At 43.3% G+C, this 16,276-nt stretch overlaps 1 long non-coding RNA gene across 4 annotated transcripts; it reads left to right on the forward strand.

Annotated features, from left to right (window-relative positions):
• Window positions 1-191: 191 nt before the first annotated feature.
• Window positions 192-2,997, forward strand: LOC136230496 (uncharacterized). 4 transcript variants are annotated; one of them, XR_010689411.1, is made up of 4 exons: window positions 192-417; window positions 611-1,281; window positions 2,194-2,349; window positions 2,492-2,997. It is a non-coding gene; the product is annotated as an uncharacterized lncRNA (long non-coding RNA). The 4 variants fall into 4 exon arrangements; XR_010689413.1 differs by having other exon boundaries at window positions 2,499-2,997; XR_010689410.1 differs by having other exon boundaries at window positions 2,194-2,997.
• Window positions 2,998-16,276: the final 13,279 nt, after the last annotated feature.

The following is a 16,276-nucleotide window of genomic DNA, read 5'->3' on the forward strand; positions in this document are numbered from 1 at the left end:
TTTTATTTTATTTTATTCTCCCTCATACTTTTTTTACCACTCTACTAAATTCTACTCTTCCTTATTCTTATTATATTTTATTCAGTTTAATAATAATAGTAATACCTTTTATCCTCACTAATCTCTTTTGAAACTTTTCCCCAAATCTTTTAGTTTACCGCCACTCTTTTCCCCTAATTTTACTGCTTCCCTCCATTCCTTTAGGGTTCCCTCCATCGTTTTCTCCCAAAACTTCTTACAAATTCCCTATTTTGAAAATTCAATTGAATCACGACTTCACATGCTGAAACCTAAACATGAACATCATTATTCAGCGAATGACCGACTTTTGTACTGGCCTCAGAGAAAACGGCCCCCCCTTTTCCCGTCTTCTGTTCTCCTGACTTCCGTTCGACCTTGGTGTTCGACTGGCTTCAGGTTATCTTCTTCCCTTACCTGAGTGTTTAATTTGAAGTCCCTTTTAATTTCTGGGTGTCTTTAATAAGATTGTTGGGTTTATTTTCTACTTGGACTTTTGTTTTTTTACTTCGATTGGTTAAGATATGGTCATGTTGCATCTATTTTTACGATTTTGAATGTGATACCTCTTTGTGTAAATTGCATTATGTAGGTATACTCCGTCAGTTCTATCCTGAGCAAGCCGTGGTTTTTTTTATTTTAAGAGATTGAGAAATGGTTTCTCCCCGAATAGCTATACTTTTGTTTCACTCTTTCGTTGTTGTGTAAAGATGGGGTGTGCCCAATCAAAACTTGACCAATTTCAATAATCATTTGGTTCCTTGTGATTTTTCATAGTCTTATTGTGTTTAGGTAATTCTATTTACACTAAAGGGTTAGTTTTCTGTAAGTTAATTGTTTATTTGCATTGGTCATGTTCATAGAGATATGCTTAGTCTATTATATTTTCTTGTTTTAACTTGCAATTTCTGGACATTCTTTTTGGCCAAGTTAATTTTCTAACCACTTTAAACTATGAAGATGGAATTGTGCCCACTTTATTTTGTTATTCCTCAGAGATTCAAATCCAGCCTTTATGAAGGCATTGCTTTCAGGAATAGGGCCCTCTAGCTGGTTGTAGGAGATATCAACAGATGTCAAGTTTGACATGCCATCAAATGTTGACGGGATAAGACCAGAGGGCTGATTAGGGGAGAGATTCAACTTGCCGTGGTTAGTATTTTCGAAGTCCAAACCTCTCATCTCCGCTGGTCTCTTCGATTCCCTTATTATTATATGCTTCATCAAACACCTTTTGCTGCTCTCACTCTCAACCCACTTGAGGTAAATGCTTTTGGTACATCTTTTCCTTGTCTGATTTTAAAATTTTATGATGTAAATGAATGGTAAAATCAGCTTTTCATCACTTATAAAGCCTTTTGCGATATAATTCTCTGTTTCGCCTAGGAGAAATTGGGTATTCTTTTGATGTTTGCATCCATTTTGTATTCCACAGCATTGAAGCTAACTTTAGTTCCAAATTAACAATTTACATAATGTTGAATAAAATTGAATGAATACAAGAAGATTAAGAATTTTTTACTTATTTTGTAAAACAAAAAACCAAAATATGATTAGCCGATTTAGACTTGATTAAGTCATCAGTTCCTTTTGTTGTTCAGAATTTGGTACGAAGGCATTGAAATAGTCAAATTTATTGTTATATGATAAGGATTAGTTAGGATTGATTTGGGATGCATAGTTATGTATATATGATATAGCTTTTAAATGGGTATTTATAGTGCTGACGTGACATAACAATTAACATAAGCCACATTGTCTCCTAATATTGTATTTAAAAGACAAATTAACTCTTTTTTACCAATTTGTGCCAAAATGTGATTTTGGACATTTAGACTCTAATCATTTAAACCATCTCACTCCTTCACATTCATTCAACCAATCAGATGCTGCATAATAGACAAACTAACTTGTTTTATAGAGGATGTCACTCTATATATAACTACATTCTCTGCATGTGCTTTTGGATTAAATTGTCTTTCAAACACAAATTTGAATGGCAAACTGTGCTTTTGTTGATTGATAGCAAAATTCACACCCTTCTAACCCTTCCTGTCATTAGCAGTTACAACTTATCTAAATTATCGACAAACTGTGAAGTGTTTAGAAAATGAACAATGAACTTGGTTCGATCCAACTAAGAAATGCTTAATCTAACCTCTACTATGATTGTAGCTTTCAGCTACAAATAGAACAGAGACATGGACGTGTTTTCGAGGATTGGACTGAAGGGACCATTTATTTCCCTCCCACATACAAGTACTCTAACAACTCAGACTGATATGCTGGGGATGACAAGCTCCCAAAGGGAAAGCGAAGAACACCAGCTTGGTAAATTACCTTTTCTTATTATTTTTAACTCCAAAAAGATAATGGCAATTTTCTTGCAGTGTATAAAGTCATTCGGTTGCTCTTGTTTGTGGTGCTATGTTATAGTAGAATGTGTAATTTTTTAACTGACAAAAGTAACCAGTTGTTAGTTAAGGTGCCGCGGCCTAATCTCCCGGGCGGACCGGGGGTGGACACCTCATGGCGACGTAAGCGGTGATTGGCGCCGAAAGCAACCAATCGTGGAATCAAGCTGCTCGGCAGGACCGGAGCTCGGAGATATGGAAGAGTCGCCACCCACGAATGGGAAAATGAACACCGATCCCTTGCGGGAGACCGGTGTGGGTTCGGGAAACTTAGGTACGAGCCGAGAAGGCTAGCTCCTTTCCGGAGAAAGGCTACTAGGCACCCCGACATCGCCCGGTTATGAACCACCGGCCTCCTACTCAGCATGTTAGGCGATAACGGACTAATCGTATATTTCTTTAAGTTTAAAATTCATTTGAAACCTTTTCTTTCTCGTTTTGAAAACCGTTTTAAGCATACATTATTGAAAAGCCATTTTAGTAAAGAATCACCCATTTACATCAGTTCAATATACATAGGAAAGAGAGGGGGAGAAGGAAGAATTGATTTATTTGTAACGTGATTTATGCTTCGTGTCACATACTAATTCTATACTAATTCACTTCCCCAAAACGAGTTTATTTACATGGTTCGTACCTTAATCGCCGTTGGAACGATTTAGGTACGTTTCAAAACCCCGTTTAATGATGTTCACTCGAATCGCCGTTGGAACGACTCGGGCGTTGAAAATGTTGGGATAAAAGCCTTTGATAAGAAAACGTGGTTAAACATACAAGTCAATTTTATTTTGTACAAATCCTTTAAGAAAACGATTCAAAACTTCATTATTTACAATGAAAACGATTTTAATTACAAGGTTCGCTTAATCCATCGTTGGAACGGACTAAGGTTTTAAAATGTGATGTTTTGGAAATGATCTAAAGATGTCAAGAAAATATTATTTGCACTTTGAGAACCTCTAGAAAAGCTTTTAGTTTAAATAATCAAATTGAAAACTCTTTTTGGTGATTTATTTCCCCCTTTTCACTCAATGGACTCTTTACTTGTCATAATTACAACAATAAATATGTTAAATCAAAATTCACTCCAAATAAAGCCCATTTGAAATATGGACCCATAAATGTCCAAAGAATAAAGAAAATAATATAGACATATTATATACATTTTAGCCAAAAAACCCATGAAATATTTATAGAGAAAATAAGGATAAGTGAAAAGATACTATGTAATAAACATATAAGAAATGATAATAAAAATACTAAATATAATACATTTTTACTTTAAACATGTGAAAATAATAGATAAAGCTCCTAAATAAGAAAATAACATTTATCCCCAAAATAGTTTCACCTAATAATAACTAGTATAACCCGAATAGCCCAAAAACTATATATATATATATATACATAATGTAGTTTAAATATCAAAATAAAACCCATTATCCACAAAATATCTACTAATTAATTACTTCCAAAACACCCAAGTAAATAACATTTTAAAATAAAATCCATTATCATTTAAATGAAGGAAAAAGAAAATATATATATACGTATACTTATATTAGATTAAATCAAACAATGATATATAAATATCCTAAATAACTATGTGTACCAACTATCCAAAAATAGTTTGAAAACATTTATTACATAAATATACATATATGTACAAATGATTAAAAGCTTAAAAGTTGAGAAAGAGGGATCAAAACAGCATTTTTTTACATTCCAGCAGATTTACCGACGGAAAATCCGTCGGTAATCAGCAATTACTGACAGAAAACGCAAATCACAGCAGCACTCCAATTATTTCCAGATTTATTCAAAAGCTTTAAATTAAGTCTAATTCAATCGTTTTGGATTTCCGAACTACCAAAAATGGATCATAGTCAATAACGGAAGTTCCTAAAACGACGTTTTTATTTTAAAATGTTATTTGGAAATTTCTTTTTTAAGAAACTTATAATTACAACGTCTTTTAATACCCGAACTACCTTTTTATCGGATCACGGTTCGTATTGGGATATCAAAACGAGGTTTTTATTTTAAAACAAAATCAAATTTTATTCAACACGAGACGAAAATTAAATAAATACGCAAAATTAAATAAAACGTGGTAAATAAATAAATAGCTAAATAAATAAAATTATAACATAAAAATAAATAAAGGAAAAGAAATAAATTAAATAAAATAAAACGAGTCTAGTCCTCGGATAATACCTTAAGTTCGGTATTGACGATTGAAGTCGGTTGATTCCACGAATCGTGCTATCCCGGTATTTTTTTTTGTGTTTTTAGTAAAATCTTAACTTTTAGGAAATTCGGAATTTTTAGGAAAAAAAATGTTTTTTCCCAAAAAAAAGTCACTTCTCTCTCTAAAATGTTAGAGTGAGAAATTCCTCTCCCCAAAAATCCTCCCCCTCAAATGCATGGGGATCCGTGCCTTTTATAGGCATTGGATCCCCGGACGGAATGGGCGACGCCCGAGCAAGATCGGGCGTCGCCCAAAGGGGTTGGGCTATCGCCCAACATTGTTGGGCGATCGCCCATCAATAGTTGGGCGATGGCCCAACAATTGTTGGGCGATCGCCCAACAGAGTTGGGCGAGCGCCCAACAATCGTTGGGCGCGCGCCCCACCGACGTTGGGCGCTCGCCCAACGGCTGCCGGGCGCGCTCGCCCGACGCCTGCCGGGACGCGTCTCGCGTCGTCGGGCGCACACGCCCCGTGGCTGTCTAGCGCGCGCCCCGTGCTGTCGGGCGGGCATCCAACCATCATTGGACGCGCGTCAGCTGTCGCTAGGCGCTCGCACCGCGCCGCTGAGCACTCGCGAGCCGCCCAATCGACGATCGCGAACCATCGCAACTTCTCCTTCCTTATTATATATTATTTTTTGTTTTTAAAACTTCCGGAATCAACCGTTTCAACCGTCTTGTTTACAGGTTTTCGTCACAGGTCCTCCGACTCGGTGTCTACAGTTGCCCCTACTTTCCTATTTTGACAGTGATGTATGTGTTTTGAAAACGTTTTTTGCTAACGCAACACATGCAATGTAAAACATATAAAAGTAAAAGACACGTAAAGAGTAGGAGGAAGAATGCCTGACCTTCGCGCTGCGCGTTCCGGTGTCGTTCTCCGATTCTTTCCAGCCTCGCCTCTGAATCGGCCGTCGGTGGATGTTCTTCTTACGGACCTTAGCCTGAGTTGACTGTGGGTAAAATTGGCCCGAAAGCAACCTCGGTCGTGGACCGTAGGTAAGATGGCTAAAAAGCTACCTCGGTCGTGAACCGTAGGTAAGATGGCTAAAAAGCTACCTCGGTCGTGAACCGTAGGTAAGATGGCTGAAAAGCTACCTCGGTCGTGAACCGTAGGTAAGATGGCTAAAAAGCTACCTCGGTCGTGAACCGTAGGTAAGATGGCTAAAAAGCTACCTCGGTCGTGAACCGTAGGTAAGATGGCTAAAAAGCTACCTCGGTCGTGAACCGTAGGTAAGATGGCTAAAAAGCTACCTCGGTCGTGAACCATAAAAAAGCTACCTCGGTCGTGAACCGTAAAAAGCTACCTCGATCGTGAACCGTAGGTAAGGTGGCTCAAAGGCAAAAAAGTTCTTTCTAACGATTCTGAATTCTTTCAAAACACCGTTGTCTGTATTTTCTCACTGGAGCTAGTGTCCTGGAGGTTCGAATGGTTTGGTAGGAATGTCTTTTTGGTTCGGAATGATTCACATTGTCGATTATTTTTCTGTTGACTGTCGTCTGTATTTTGACTGGTGCCACTGTTCTGTAAAAATTGGCTATCATTGGGAGTTCATATCTTGACAGTATTGGTCGCTGTCTGGGAGAAACGCAGGCTGAAACGGACTGCAAATCGGAGGTCTGTGCGCCTGGTAATTAATGATTTACTTTTTACCTTTATGTCACATCGTACTTTTTTCACTATTTACGGGAATGTCATTCCTCTTTCCTATATAAGGTGGTGGGGTTCCATTTCAACCCCACACCTTCTCTTTCTTCTCTCTCTCTAGATTTTGATTTGGATTATTCTCGGGATGGATTTGGATGAATGCGATGGCACGAAAGGCATGAAGGAGGTTTACGTGAACCTTGCTAGAGTGGACCCTTTCCACGACCCTACGACGCATCTGAGCCGGACACGCTGCAACGAGGTAAGTACTTTCTCACTTTTTCGTTATTTGGTTCAAATTCTAGGCTTTAGTATCCTTATCCGAACATGATTTGCATGCTAACCTTTTGATTGCCTTAGAGGACTCTAGTTAGAAAACGTGAATTTCTTTACTTACAAGTAACACTTGTTTACTTTTGAGTAAGAATGTGCGCTATATGGATTGTGAATAGTAAAACTACGACTTTATGCATGCTAACAGTAAAAATAACATGAATAGTGAACGTGAATAGTAAAAACGTGAATAGTGCACATGAATAGTAAAAGTGTGAATGGTGCACGTGAATAGTAAAAACTTAACTAATGCCCGTGAATAGTAAAAACGTGAATAGTAAAAACCTAACTAATGCACGTGAATAGTAAAAACTTAACTAATGCACGCGAATAGTAAAAACTTGACTAATGCTCCTTGTCAGTGCGGACGAGAGTGGATTAAAGAATAAAGAATTAACTAAATCCTACATAAATGACCCTAAGGAGAGATTTTACAGAAAATTGGTCCAAATTGACCAGACGTCTCTAGGTTAGATTCTGACCGAAAGAATAACTAGTCTTAACGTGTTTTCATCAAATGCAAGCTTAGGAACCATATTTAAACTTTCCTGTATTGTTCTTTCTAGTTCCTCGAGATTTCCGGGACCACGGCCGAGATCCACGTGTGGTATTCTATGTTAGGCGCCGCGGCGAGAGCCCGTGTGCGTGAGTTGGGCTTTGAGCCCTTTATTTCAGCGCTGCCCCGCACCAATGGGGTGTGCGATCGCTTTGGCCTGCGGGCCCTATGCGAGAGGTGGGTTGATTTGATCCATACCTTCCACCTTTCTTTCGGGGAGATGACCATCTCGCCCCGAGATTTCTCTTTGCTGACAGGGTTGCGGGGGAGTAGCACTCCAGTTCCCTTCTGCTTTGACATGATACGTCCGCGGGTCGACCGCGCTAGGCTAGCCGCTTTGATTGGGCCAGGAGTTTACCCAGGTGCCAAATCCTCTCCAGCGAAGTTCATTTCTACCGCGAGCCTCTTGAGCCGCCGAGATTTTTGTGAGACGGATGACGCTGACTTGGCTGTCCGTAGCTTCCTAGTGTACACTTTGAGTGAGACGATTTTTCGCACCAAGAGCGGGAAGGTACATGCTGGTCTTATTCAGGCTTTTAGCGATTTGGACGCGGCGGCGTCTTATGATTGGGCGGGGGCAGGCCTAGCCTTCCTATATAAGTTTTTGGATTTGACTTTCCGGAAGCGCAAGGACTTCGGTGGTTACACTTTCGCTCTTCTGGTATGTGTGTACCCTGGACTCGTCCTTTCTATCTTCTTCACGCTTTCCGTTCGTAACCTTTGTTTTTACAAGCAGGTTTGGGCGTACGAGAGGCAGATTCTTCCTAGCAAGTCTCGGCGCCGGTCACGAGTACCGAGGCTCCCACTCATGACTCGGTGGAGAGAGTTCGATTTAGGCACAGAGAAGAGACGGACGGTGGCGCGGCTCTTAGACTGGATTGACTCGCGGACTTTGGGACAGGTAGATATCTTCTAGTCGCGCTAGATTCTTGTTTGATCTGACCTGACCCCCCTTTTGTGTTTTCAGATCAAGTTCAGGTGGGACGACCTTGACTTCGGTCCCGATTATGCGTATGTTACCCTCATCCAGGAGCAGCAGTGCGTGCTTACCGGCCCTTGCGTGCGGGCCTGGTACTTAGGCGATCGGGGCATCACCGGGATTAGAGCGTCGCACTGGTCCCCGGACGAGATCCCCGTTTCCATGTTCGCGGTGCGGACCATGCCCTTGTCGGTTATCCGTCAGGACTTGACCCATCGGTTCGTGGGTAGAGAGGTGTGGGTTCACGCCGGGGGCCGTGATCTTTACCTATCGACTTTGTTGAGCACGAGGGATGCCCCAGCGGTGGCGATGGATGTGGATCCCGTGGCAGACGTGTTTTCACGGGAGGCTGTCGCGGCAGTCTTCGGTCAGGAGGAGGTCCCGGTGAGTGGTTCAGCCTATTTACCTTTATTCACGAGATAGCTAGCGGTATTTATTGTGTTTTCATTTGCAGGAGGGATCCTGGAGGAGTGCTCATTTGTCAGACTTCTTCGATGGCGCTCGGGCTCAGACATCTGCGAGCGAGCCCCCTACTATGTCGGCGAGTCCTCCAGCGCTGCCCGACCGGAGAGATCCTCTTTGGGTGTGCCCGTTCCGGACTACGGGAGAGATTTCGCGACCCTTTGCTATGATGAGTCTGGGGTAGCCTACGCGGGTGTCAAGATGGCTCCTCCCATCTTCACATCGAGGGTACCATTTGACCCTTCCGACGCTTCTCAGACTACGAGAGAGACTTGTACTGACTACGTGGGGCTGTCCGGTTACCTCAGAGACCGCCTCAGCTTGCTCTGTGCCGACCACCTGGTATGTATCCTTGCCTTATTTTAGTGTAGTGGAATGCACGCATGTATGTATGATTTCTGTTCTTGCCTATGCTGCTTCTTTTTTTTTTCACATCTGTTTTTCTTCTTTTTTTGTTCCTTTTTTTAGAGCGATCTTCACGCCCATGAGCGGAGACGGAGTGAGTCGGTGCGGGAGGCCGATGCCATGGTTGGCCAGGTGTACCAAGAGCGGAACGACCACTGGTCAGAGGTGATGCGGAGGGAGACTGAGGGTCGCCTTGCTGTCGAGGAGAGAGCACGAGTCGCCGATGAGAGACTCCAAGTTGCCGAGGAGGCCTTATCTGCAGAGCGGGCATCACGCTTGAGGGATTTTGAGGACTACTGGGATATCCCTCCTTATTAGGCTTTATGGCTTTGTAGTAGTTTTTTATTAGGATTACCCCGATGTATATCTGATGTATAGGGACTGGGGTGGATAACATGTAGGCTTTTTATTGTGAAAAGTAAGGTAGGAAATGTATAACTCATGATTCATATTACCATGCATTCAGTAGATTATGATGATTCCAATCATTCTCGTCAAATATATTCATGCCTTTATTTATTTACAAACAACAGAAATACTTAGCCTCTTATACATTGTTTTTGTAATTGCTCAAGTTATAACTACTGTTACCAGGACCCGCCTTTCGGTTTTCGGATCCCAGCGATTTTTCTCCTCTCCTTTTACTATCCCGAAATTTTCAAATGAGTGCCCTTTCGGGTTTTCACCCACTGGGATGTCCCTTATTATTGCATAGGCCGCCCTTTACGGATTTTCAACCTATCGGGAATTTTTCTTTCTTTTTTTTTTACGAAAAGTATTTCTTAAGCCTATCTAGGTTGGTAGGTTCGGAGAATTCCATGCCGTCCATAGTAGTTAACTTCACCGCTCCTTTGCTTAGTATCTTCTTCACGAAGAATGGCCCTTCCCAATTAGGCTTAAACTTGCCCCTAGGGTCGGTGTGTGTCACACGGATCTGTTTCAGCACCATGTCCCCCTCTTTGATAGGGCTGGCCTTGACCTTTTTGTTGAAGGCTCAGGCCATCCTTCTCTGATATAGCTGCACATGGTAAAGGGCTTCCATCCTTTTCTCGTCAACCAAAGCCAACTGCTCATATCGCTTCTTCACCCATTCCGTCTCGGGAATCTCTGCTTCCACTGCGATTCTCAACGATCGCTTTTCAATCTCAATCGGGAGGACTGCTTCTGTTCCGTATACCAAGGAGAATGGCGTTGCCCCAGTTGAGGTTCTAACTGTCATGCGATAAGCCCATAACGCGAGTGGGAGCTGCTCATGCCAATTCCGATGTGATTCCACCGTTTTTATGAGAATTCTCTTAAGGTTCTTATTAGCTGCTTCTACTGCCCCATTAGCTTGTGGACGGTATGGAGAAGACATGTGATGTTCAATGCCATATTCTCGGAAGAGACTTCTTACTTCCCCCTGAAACTGGACCCCGTTATCCGTAATTATGTGATGAGGTACTCCAAACCTGGTGATCAAGTGTTTCTCAATGAACTTCCTCATCTGCTTGGATCCCAATTTGCTAAACGACTCTGCCTCTACCCACTTGGTGAAGTAATCAATGGCGACTGCAATAAACTTGTGCCCATTCGAAGCATTAGGCCTTACCTCACCAATGATATCAATGCCCCAGGCCGCAAATGGCCAAATAGGTGCTAACACATGTAATTCCATGGCTGGAAGGTGACTACAATCTCCGTGGATTTGACAATCGTGGCATTTCTTTGTATATTCGTTACAATCTCTTTCCATGGTGAGCCAATAGAAGCCTTGCCTGATGATTTTCTTTACTAACGCCGCTCCTCCCATGTGGGCCCCGCAAATTCCTGAGTGTACCGATTCCATTGCCTCGCGGGCTTCTCCCGCATCCAAGCACCTCAGTTGTAACCCATCGGTGTGCCTTTTATAAAGCAAATCGTTGTGGATGACGAACTGCTGAGCTAACCTTCTAATCACAGCTTGATCTCTAAGTTCCGACTCTGCCGGGTATGTTCCCCTCTTCATGAAGTTCACGATATCGAAATACCACGGTTTTTCATCTGCCCCTAACAGCATTACGTCTTCGTAGCATGGTTTGTGAGATCTCCTCAATACCAACGGTTTCGAGGCAAGGTTCTGGGGGTTGTCCCAAACTGACACTAAAGTGGCCAAAGCGTCCGCAACCTGGTTCCGTGCTCGAGGGATATGATAAAAACGACATTCCTTGAATCTTTGTGCCAACCTTTCTAGCTGGTCTAGGTATGGACGTAGCCTTTCTTCCCTCACTTCCCAGTTTCCTTGTGCCTGTTCGATGATCAGCTTCGAGTCGCCCCAAATTTCAACATATGATGCCCCCAGTGCTGCTAGTGATTCCAACCCATAGATGCATGCTTCATATTCGGCCATATTGTTGGTGAGAGGGAAGGATAACTTCTTTGCCATCGGGATCCTTTCTCCCTCTGGTGAGATAAGTAATACCCATACTCCGGCTCCATTCGGATTAACTGCTCCATCAAAGAACATTTTCCATGGTATAACTTCTATTGCGTTCAAGTGCTCATCGGGGAAATCATAGTTTATCTCTTCTTCTTCTGCGCTCAGGGGTTGGTTGGCCAGAAATTCTGCTACGGCCCTCCCCTTTATAACCTTCTTCGTTACGTATTCAATATCAAACTCGGACAAAAGCAACAACCATCGGGCTAGCTTCCCTATTAGAGACGGAGTTCGGTACAGATACTTCACGGGGTCCATCCGGGAAATAATGATCACTTTGTAAGATTGAAAATAGTGCCGTAGTTTCTTTGTTAGCCATACTACTGCTACGCACGTCTTTTCGATCATGTTATACTTAAGCTCGTACTCCAGGAACTTCTTACTCAGATAATATACCGCGTGCTCCACGCCCGTGTCCCCTTCCTGGGCCAGCATTGCCCCAATGGATCGCTCCTCGATTGCCACATAGAGGAGCAGCGGTTTTCCCAGTTTAGGCGGTCTCAGAATTGGCGGATTAGACAAGTAATCCCGGACCTTCTCTAAGGCCTGCTAACACTTATTATTCCAAATCGTGGGTTGATCTTTCCGTAGCAACTTAAAGATCGGCTCGCAGATTGCAGTGAGTCTTGCTATGAACCGGCTGATATACTGAACCTGCCCCAGAAACCCTCTCACTTCTTTCTCATTCTTTGGTGCCGGCATTTCTCGTATGGCCTTCACTTTGTCGGGATCTACCTCAATTCCCTTGTTTCCGATTATATAGCCTAAGATTTTCCCCGATGAAACGTCGAAGAAGCACTTCTTCGGGTTTAACCTTAGCTTGAATTCTGCAATTCGGGCCAAAAACTTCTCGAGTGCAGCAAAATGCCCCTCTCTAGTCTCTGATTTGACCATCATGTCATCCACATAAACTTCTACCTCCTTGTGTATCATATCATGGAACAGTGCTGTAGCCATTCGCTGGTAAGTTGCCCCGACATTCTTCAAACCAAACGGCATCACCCTGTAGCAGTATGTTCCCCACTCAGTTGTGAACGAAGTTTTTGCTTTGTGTTTCTCGGCCATCTGAACTTGCATGTAGCCCATAAAACCGTCCACATTCGTGTGTAAGACGCTCGATGCTACACTATCGATCAATACGTCAATATGAGGCAATGCGAACTCATCTTTCGGGCATGCTTTGTTAAGATCTCTATAATCGACGCACATTCTCACTTTGCCGTCCTTCTTCGCGATGGGCACTACATTTGCGACCCAAGGGGGATAGTCGATTACTTCGATGAACCCTGCTTCTAACTGCTTCTTCACTTCTTCTCTGATCTTATCTGCCCATTCCGGTCTCATGCGTCGGAGTTTCTGTTTCACGGGCTTAGCATCGGGGTATGTCGGAATACGGTGAGTTACGATTGATCGATCGATTCCTGGCATGTCTTCGTACGTCCAAGCAAACACTATTTCGTATTTTTTAATTATTCTCTCAAATTCTTTCCTCTCTTCAATAGTTAATTCTTGAGCAATTTGTATAAGTTTAGGATTTTCATCCGTGCCAAGATTGAAAGTTGACATTTCTATTATATTGATTTCAAATGTGGGCATGTTATATGAATGAGAATGCATGGAATGATCACGATCAACATCAAGCAAGTAAGCAAAATCAGAATTCATTTCACTGATAGTGTTGGCGAGTACATCATCAGATTCAAATAAAGCAGTAATACAATTTTCATCATCAGGGTTCTTGGGTTTCTCATAAGCTTTGGAGGTACTGGGCTCGTCCACCGCTCCTGCAGTTGCTTCAATAGTGATGACTTGCTCCTCGGCATTCAAATCTAACATCATAATCTCCTCGACGAAGCAACTTGCCTTTCCTTTGCCCCAGTCAGTAACATCATTGAAGATCTCAAAACCTGGCAGAATCTTTCCTTCGGTGCTAGTCCATGACTCGGGAGTCCCCGAATAAACCTTTTCGTGCCCCTCGTTCACAAAATACTTCCTTAGGCCCACCTTTCCTTCACCACTTGCGTTGGACGGACCTCCCTGTTCATATCCTAAACCCCTTCGGGTTTTCTGACTCTTGAAATCCGGAAATTCTGGCAACCCTTGATGGTGTGCTCCCAAGCCCATACTAGGGATGAAGCCTCCCTTCATCATTTTCACCACATCGGTGGTCATGCTAGACTCGTAGATCCCAGAAACTTGGAATCCGGAGAACAGTTGAGGCTCAATTCCCAATGCTGCCACCGAGCTCAATTTCTCTGCTCTGATCGTCACTATCTCCTCCCCGAAAGGAAACTTGATCATTTGATGGAGCGTGGAGGGCACACCTCCCAACTTGTGGAACCAAGGGCGTCCCAACAATACAGCAAAGGTTACTGGGATATCCAACACCGTTAATTCAGTTTCTTCCTCATGCGGCCCCACTTTCAACTTGGCCTTAAAGACTCCTTCAATATGCCTACGGCTATCATCATAAGCCCTAATCACAGTTTTCGAGGCCGTCAAGTCTCCTCTTTCCACTCCTAACTTAGACAAGAGTTTCAACGGGTAGACATTAATAGCCGATCCATCATCGACCATCACACAGCTAGTCTTCTTCCCGTTGATTTCCGCTCGGATGTACAAAGGCTTATTGTGAGCCTTCCCCTCTTCTGGGAGATCCTCGTCGGTAAACGTGATTTCAGTTTTCTTTCGAGCCATGATTGCCCCTACTAGTGCTGCCGGTTCGGTATCGGTAGAAATAACCAAATTCTGCAGCTCTTTCATCAGGTTTTCACGGTGGTATTTGGAATGGCATAAAACTTCCCACACTGTGGACTTAGCTTGTGTCTTCTTCAACTGCTCAAGAACTTGGTCATCGGGCTTAGGAGCTGACCCTTCCCCTATCTCAGTCTCAACCATAGGTGCCTTTCCCTCGGCCACTCGACCTGATCTTGTCATGACAGCAATTTCTGGCTCATCATCCGATTCATCCCAAAAATTGATAGGAATCCTCCGATTAGTATCTTCCTCGTCCGAGGAACTTTCCCAAATATCCACAATCATTAAATCCATAACGTGAGGAACGTTCGGATTCAAATAAAAAGGATCCACTGATCCATACAAAGCCCAACCTATTAGATCATTGTAATCTCGGAGGGACACTCTGCTCATCCTTCTAGCTGCCAACGGAATAGCTCCTCTCTGTATGCACATAAGCTGCACCTTATCACTCATTGTTTCGTGACACGGCTCATACCGGTGCCTCCACCTCCTAGCATAATCCACGAACGGTTCCTCGGGGAATTGCCTGATCCTATCCAGATCTTCCAGGGATCCCATCCATGGAACATACCTCTCATATCTTGCCACAAAAGCACTCCTAAGCGGTATCCAATGACCCCTTTCCTCCTCTGATAGGCCTTGGTGCCACAACAAGGCTTCTCCCATTAGGGTTTCTGGAAAATGTTCGTGTAATTCACATTGCGGGAACCCGATGTCATACATATGGTTGCGGAATAACCTCGCATGCTCAACAGGATCCTGGTATCCACCATACCTAGGCATTGCCAACACTGCCTCAAGCGTTTCATAAGAGGGGGAGTCCGGGGTTTGATCCGCCAACATCCATACCGTATACACTTTGATAAACCCCTTCGTCATTGCCGCCCAATCGGTCTTAACATACATCGGAAGTGACATATACCACATCAACGGCTCACCCATCAATGAATTACAGAACAAGCTGGTGATCTCTTCTTCCTTAAAACCCAAGGGCGCCATGGCCGACAAGTAGAAATGAAGGTGTTCCATCGGATCTTTGTTGCCATTATACTTACTGACCCTCGGTAGCGGACGCTTGATAGGTCCGATCTGCATCGCAAAGCGCTCTGCAGTCCTGTCCTCAGCTCTTCGATACTTTTCTAGAAATAGATCTGACAATTGATCCCAATCATACTTGCAAGAGTCGGGTAATGAGTGAAACCACCCCAAAGGCTCGCCTATCAGCGAATGGTGGAACCACTGAGCAATCTCATCCACCCCGAAGGATTCAACAAACATATCGGGCATATATTCACGCAAGTGCATCTCGGGATTTCCCCCTCCACTAAACAGACCCAAATTAGGCACAATAGTTCGAGACGACCCTTCTCCGGTCTCTTCGGCACTATCTTCATCATACGGTGCTCCACCATCCAATCCCTCTCCCATCGGTTCATCCTCTTGTTCCTCGCCAAGGAAGGACACATATAGACCATTTCCTACATTGTTCCTTTCGTCGGAATCCAGCAACTCCTCTACGTTCTCCTCGAAGGATTCCATCACTACGCATTCTGTCAAACCAACTCCGATCATGCTCACCCTATGATTAGGCAATGGATTACGCCTAGTGGAAGGGTTCGCTGACGAAGGATCAGCTATCTTTTTCTCCTCGATTAAATCTTGGATTTCGTGTTTCAATCTCTCACAGTTCTCAATAGTGTGCCCATAATTGCTGTGGAACTCGCAATATCCCCTAGCTTGTATCTGCGGAGGAGGCGGTGTCTTGTTATAATGAGTAAGAGCTTTCAGCAGCCCCTTTTTCTGCAATCGTTCAAAAACTTTTGCGTAGGTCTGATCAAATTTGGCGAACTGCCTCTTTTCGATAGCATTAAGATCAAGCACTTTCACTGCTGCAGATTCCGCACTCGCACTTGGCCCTCCGGCACTATACCCAGACTTCGTCCATTTAGTGTACGCCTTTTTTGGTTCTCCATCCCCCTCAATAGTTAAGGCACA

This window comes from Euphorbia lathyris, chromosome 5, assembly GCF_963576675.1.
Source record: "Euphorbia lathyris chromosome 5, ddEupLath1.1, whole genome shotgun sequence".
NCBI classification, from domain to species: domain Eukaryota; kingdom Viridiplantae; phylum Streptophyta; class Magnoliopsida; order Malpighiales; family Euphorbiaceae; genus Euphorbia; species Euphorbia lathyris.